The sequence below is a fragment of the Gymnogyps californianus genome, chromosome 3 (assembly GCF_018139145.2).
Source record: "Gymnogyps californianus isolate 813 chromosome 3, ASM1813914v2, whole genome shotgun sequence".
Classification (NCBI taxonomy): Eukaryota; Metazoa; Chordata; class Aves; order Accipitriformes; family Cathartidae; genus Gymnogyps; species Gymnogyps californianus.
This window is the reverse complement of record NC_059473.1, coordinates 83809931-83817183: the sequence shown is the minus strand read 5'-3', so window position 1 is coordinate 83817183 and position 7253 is coordinate 83809931.

Sequence of the window (7253 nt, the reverse complement as noted above, 5' to 3'; positions counted from 1 at the left end):
AAAGTTTGGATTTATTTTTATTTCTTTTTTTTGCTGTGTTTGTTTCTAATAGAAGGATGGATTTGCTTCTCAGCGTGCACTGGCATTTCATAAAGATCCATCTGAAAGATACTGGAGTTCTTTTATCCTAGCACATCTGTGCTATTTGCAGTGTGTGCAACATGAAGGCACCCTCTAACAAAATGACACAGAATGGAATGGATTAATATGTTGAGCTAAAATAGAACACAGTTGTTCTGCTTGAGCATGCCTATAATTTCAGAGGCTTGGTGCAGGACTGAGTTGAAACAAAAAAAACCCATACAAAATTCACATTAACCCTTTGAACGCTTTTGCCACAAACACTTCTACTTCTTTGAGTCCATTTAATCAGTTTTCTAGAAAGATGTTAAAATTAACTTTTTCAAATAATTTTATTGTTCAGTTCATAAAAGAAAGCCAAAGGGTAGGATTGTTTATTTAACTTACAAATGTGAACAAATTTTGGTAAGAGCAGTCAGGTAATGGATTAGCAAATAGTATGCAAGTACACAACCAATATCAGAAGCATGTGGGCTACTGCAACTTGGCAAGTTACCACGTTAGCTGAGATGTGATGATTGACCCCTGCCAGCTCCTAGCCTGTCCTAATTGCAACATAAGATACAGTTTTTCCAACCCTGAGTTTACTTTCTTTCAGTTGGAGAGGGTTGGAGCACATTCATCCACGGATATTATCGTGCTTTTTGACTGTGTTTCCACTCACAGAACCCGACTTAAATATAGCATGAAGCTATGTAACTTATTAATATCATTAGATTGCTTTGCTAGTCAATTCAGAGTCACAATACATTTTAAATAATCATATTAGATCAGATCTTCAAATGTGTTGATCATCTTCAATTTTCTTTATTCACATTTACAAAATGATCAGATCTCTGAATCATATGAGTGCTGAATCATTTGTGATTCATTTTTCCTACAAAACCATTTAACCATGCATAAGACCACATGTAAGAGAGAGATCTCCTACAGTGATCCAGACCCTGGATATTTTAGACAACCAAGTTTCATAATTGTCCCTTAGAAAATTCCAATTGAAAACCAGTTCAGTTTTTTGCCTCCTAACTCACATCTTGAGGTAGTTCCAGAACCTCATTGTTCTGGGGTTTTGCGCCAATTTTGTCTCTAACTTAATTACAGCTTTTCCCTATATATCAGTTGTTTACCTTCTGATTAAAGGCTCAACCATATTTCAGCTTTCTTAAATCAGACAAGACAGATCCTTCTTGTAAAACAGACCCTCCATTCCCCTGTCCTCATAAATTGTACCTACAGATCTTACAGGGGATTTTTTCTTTTTAACTTGGACACTTAGAATTGTACAAGATTCTGATAACCAGTGTCTTTCACCGTGGCATTAACACTCCCATCTTTACCAGAAATGTCTTACCCCAAGCATCCTTGCATCATACTGATCCTTTTCACAAATATTACACATTTTTAGGCCACACTGATTCTGTGATTGACTAATTCAACTAAAGCGCTACGGTGTCACAAATACTAATGCTCATGATTTAATTTAGTCTGGAAATGAGATGATTTCTAATCATCCAGATAGACTGACTCCAAAACAGCTTTCCAGTGCCTGTCAAGAATATGCTAATCCTCAGTTCACTGCTGCTTTAGGATAGGATCGATGACACCTGAACTGCAACATAAGCCAGAGGAAGCATCACAAAAAGCTATTTGAAAATATATCACTGTGAAAAAAGTATTCTGGGGATAAAAATATCTGGTTTTCTTTTTGTTTGCATGCTTGTTAATATTGCATTTTGAAATTATATTAAAAATAAATCTGTACTTCCCTTCTATCTTTAAGTGATTTTATTTTATTTCTCTGGTCTTAATTGCTACTCAAGTCTTCGCTTGGCATTGGATTTTGAGAATTTCTATTGACAGACCCCTTAAAAGTTTCTCTGTTGCCTTTGATAGTATAAATGCTTGTTTATTTATGCAACAGCATACATTTTACATTGTTTGCAATATTTTACAAGTGTTTCTGGTTTACTACAAATAAAAATTTTATATACTATTTCAGTGCTCTGTTCCATGACAGTTCAGTGTATCAGAGTAAGATATACTTGATGTTTGCAGTATCTCACTATGACATGCTACACTATTACTGACAAATTGGTCTTCTATTTAGCATTAATCAAAATATTCAGTTGAATGGCAAAATATGGGTATTTACAGTGGCTTTTGTTCTTTTCAATTTGTTCTACAAATCCAGCAGTACATTTGATTTTTAACTGGGTATATGGCTGAAAACCTGCAGAAATAGGTCTCTCTTCCCCTAAATATTCTGTATTATGTTCGAAGATCAGGTGAAACAAACAGTTACTCTAAATTCTGTATGTCATGTTTAACAATTCCTCAAAAAAGATCAAAGGGGGTTTTGTCAAACACAATGTGGGAATTTGCTCATTTAAACCCTTCAGTACATTTAGTCTTCCAATCCAAATAGAGAAAACAACCTTGCCAAACAAGGATATAAATTGGACTTAATATTTTGAAGCTGAGAATATTTCATTAGCTCTATACATATACTAACAAAAAGAAAAGAATTACTTAAAACAGTAAAAAAAACCCAGTATCTATATGAATATAATTTTCTGAATACGTCTGAACCACAAGCATGAAGTGTATGAACAAGGCAGCTGCTGATGCATTTAGTATCCAATTTACTTGTGAGATTTTCCATGCATGTGCTGTTTCATGCCCTGTACGTCTATAAATATTTTACTCAGGGAAGGCTTTATTACTGATATGAACAGTCACTGCAAAGGAAGAACCAAATGAATACCAAATTTCTCCTATCTACAGCTAGGTAGGTAATCAAACTAATTAATTGAAAGTATAGTGTTTCATAACTAAAGCAATTATGTAGAAAAGGCTGCCTGAGGTTGAACTAAGCACCCTTCCATTAGCATACAGCACAGCCACTGTGCAACAGGACAGGAAAAGAGAAAAGAGTATGGTGAAAAGCAAAACATTATGTTATTTATAACTGTGCATTAAAGAGGGACTGTGAAAATGAAAAAAGGCAAAGCTACCCATGGCATACACAGCCAGGGTGAAAACCCTGTCCTTCTAACATACGTCCAATATCCAGTTATCATTTTAAAAAAGCTTGTGCTTTATCTTGCCAGCTCTCTGATAAAGGAAGAGCTTGTTAGGCACCTGTTCCTTCATCAGAGTAATCCCTCTGAATCACCACATCAAAATTGTTACTTAAATTTTGTATACCAGCACAATGAAAACTAAATGAGACATGAAGTAATCTTTTCGATTGCTAAAATCAAAGTAAGCACATTAATGAGCAAAACCTGATAGCGAAACCTTTTAAATTCACAAACTCAGCTGTCTTGTAGGAAAAGATGACCAGCAAGTGATGAAGATAATATCATAACATATGCGGAATGAAAGAACCATTTTATAAAATTCTAATTTATACTCCATTTCATCTAGTTTACAAACTATTGTCACACATCCTGTTGGACAAGTATTTACTCATTTCCACTTGCATCGTTTCTACTTTTCATCATTACAGTGGTTACACTGTTATATCCTGCCTTTGAAGGTGTCTTAACAAAATGCCCCATATCAAAAACATACAGTCTGTGCGTAGTCCAGTCTACCAAATAATCAAATCTTTATGCTTTATTCTCCTGTTAATATCAGATTGATTCCATTCCCAGATGAACAAGGTGTGGCACTGCTCTTTCTGAGTGAAAGGAAAATATACCATGCATATCACAATTCCTCTAATTCATTTTTTATGCCAAGTAAAAAGTTTTCTGATAAACCACACCTCCTAGGAACTTTGTTCTTCTCTATTGTGCATTACTTGCTCCTTCTATGCATTTTCTATATGCTGCTAAAATACTTTATATGGTCAAAAACCCCCATCTACTATATTATCAGTTTAATTTGTTTATACATTACATTTACCATACCCTTTGCATGATAATTTAACATTGCAGCATTGTCCTCTCATCCTGTGGATTTTTCTTTATCAATAGATTCATTTCCTAATCTATCTTGAGATGAACAGGAGCTACATCGACTGACACAGAAGTCATTTAACATATTATCCCTAGCTATTCAGATTTCAATGGCATTAATAACAATACTTTTTCATGATAGGTTTAATATGGGAGGCCTGACTACACCTTTACATTCTCTTCTTTCCTAAATAAATACTAACAATTTCAGACAGGATCATCAAAGTTTGAAGAGTCTGCTCTGCAGTAAAGGAGGATGCACGAGGGGCATTTTTGCTGGATCACTAATTACTTCAAACAGGCATTGTATCAATGCCTTCTTTCAATTTTTTTTTATTAATCAATCTTTTTTTCAGGATAATTGCTATAAAGGAACAGACAGATACCATAAAATATGCAACCAAAGTATGTGTGTACACAGAGATCACAATGGAAAATAGAAAACCACAGATTTTTCAGAGCTCTTGCCTTCTTCCAGGAAAGCTTCTAGAGTTGAAAGGAGAGTTCTCAAAAAATTAAAGGACACTCCTATTCGGCCTAAGGAGCCAATGCTTCAGAGTACGGAAATACACGCGCCTGGAGTCTTTTGACACAATTATGAAGCAGAACTAGGTGTTTCTACACAAATAATAACAGAAGTTTGTGTACTTGAGTGTCATGTTTGTCTCTTGCTCTAAATGTTGTAATGACTGTATGAACCTTTACTGGTCTTTTAGCTGGAAGACAGTATCTTCAGCTGACTGGAATGGGGAACCATTAGATACAACTTTCTGTAACACTTGGCAGACAGCAGTGACTCAGTCCATTTCTTCAAGTTTTGCTCTTCTGGTGGTTAAGGCATTGCATCAGCAAGTAGGAGCAACCATAGAACTGAAAATCCTTTCCTTTAACTCATGCTCCTTCAGTCAACTGGTAGAAATTCCAAGTTTCCCAAGGAGAGTTCAGAATAGTGCACATGAACATACATCAATATTACAATATGAACTCCTATAACATACTTTATGTCAAAGAGACAGCATTGATTCATTATGACAGGAGTAATAACCTCACCATTTTCTTTTATTGTCCCCAATTAAGAAAGGGTAATTGATACTCCCAGAGTGAATCAATGCAATATCGTACATAGCCTTCACAAGAAATTATTTACTTTGTGTCAATGAAATGTGGCCATTATTCCATATTATAATTGTTATGTGTTATTTAAACCTTTGCTATCATCAAACCTATAAAAACCTTCTCACTTAGTTTATATACCTGCAACAATGAAACAAAAACATTTCTGTTACCATGGTGGCTCTGGAATCAGTAAACTTTGGAGTACTGTAGTAAAATAAATTGTATCAACTTTATTTTTAAGCAACATACTTATTGCATAAAATAGATGCTAATAACATAGAGTTCAATTAACTGCAAGAGGTTTGTGCATGTATAGCAAAATGAATCAGTTACTATATTTGTAACAGAAGATTCAACTTAATTTATATACTGTCTAAAGAAAACATTGATTTCTAAAGCAAAAAAAAAATCTGAATTGTTACTTGAGTAACAGTTAGGTGTAGAAAATATTAATGCACATGTTGTGCACGTGTACATACATCTCAAAAGAAACGGGTCCTTATAAAATCTCTTTGATTGCAGACTCAAAACAGAACTTGCAATTTAGAAATATCAATATGGTTATGACTGTTGTGTGTTTATATGATTCATCTGACCCTTCTTTGCACGCTGGTAAAACACAACTCTAAACTTCAAAAAAAAACCAACCCAGCTCTATTTACAGACAACTATTTCCACAGATCTTGCAACTGTGGCTTGAATTCAAGTCACACACACAAGTGAAGGTCAAAACCACTATACTTCACTTTTGGATCTTAACTACAATGCCCAATTTGGCCAGCCCAAAGAGAGATTCAGGTTTTAGGTGGGATTCTCCATAGCCTGTAGACTTACTCATAATCAAAGTACGTCAGATACATCTAAGGTTAGGTAGGAGGAATCCAGTTCTAAGTTCCCAGTTCTTTTTCCGCATGTTCCCTATGATAGCCTGTTTCTGTGTAATCTTCATAAAAGTTGCCCTCACAATTGCTATCACATTTTTTCCCTACACTTCCAACACACTATTCATTCCACCTAAATACTGATGTCTTAATCAAGGATCTGGCTAAGGAATCTTCCTTGCTGTCATCTTTGGCAATGGAGAAAAACAGGCACCTCCAGTGAGTAATTAGTTAACTTGTCTTAGATGCATGTTTTAGGAAGAGCTGAACAACAACTTGAGAAGCCTGTCTCACTGTCTGTGAAGGGCTCCAATACTAGACCTCAACAGCCAACTTCAGATGCCTAAGCTAAATGAATCCTGCCCCTAGTTTCTCATCACAAAGAAAATGACCAGTAAAACTGAAGCCACATACTTAGCCCACTATAAACATGCTGTTATAACTTACTGTGCCAGTATCTTGCAAAGTATATGTTCACACTATTTAAACTGCACCCAGCATGACACAAACTATGCCAGAGACATTTTCCCGTAACTTTTGGAAGGCAGAGAAAAGAGTGTCAGCGAAAACAGTGGCTATGCAGGATCTGCATCCACAGAGAGAATTTTACCAGCAAGAAATACGGAAGGACAATGACGTGGCCTCAGCAGCACGGACCACTTTCCGCGGGTCGGGCAGCTCACAGTCTCCTGCCGCTGTTTCACGTGGGAGGCGGCAGGCTGGGATGACCGACGCGTCCTCCGCTCGCCCTGGGGCGGGAGCGCTCCTGTGTGCAGTACTCTCTGCCATTACCACAGACAAGTCAATCTCACTTAACAGCCAAAAAGGCCTTTAAAACTGTGTGGCCGACCTCTGATCCGACAGCTAAATAAATTCAGCTTGCCCCTCACGGCGTAATAGCGGTGCCTTTAAATGGTGACACTATGTACCTCATACCCCACTGCTAGTCTGATGACGTTTCATTTCAATATTTAGTAACACCAGCTTCTAATGTTGCGCTTACTTCCACAAATACACTGAAAGCTCGGCTTATATTTTAGACCAAGTGTTAGCCCTCGCCCTGGCAGAGAAGTCACCCTCACGCTGACAGCACAGCGGCAGTGGGTGAAGCACGCTGCCCAGGCCTGAGCTCGGGACAGCCTCACTGCTGACAGCACGCTTTCCTCTGCTCTCCTGCCTACGTCCACCGGCCTCCAGCTGCTGGGGTCAG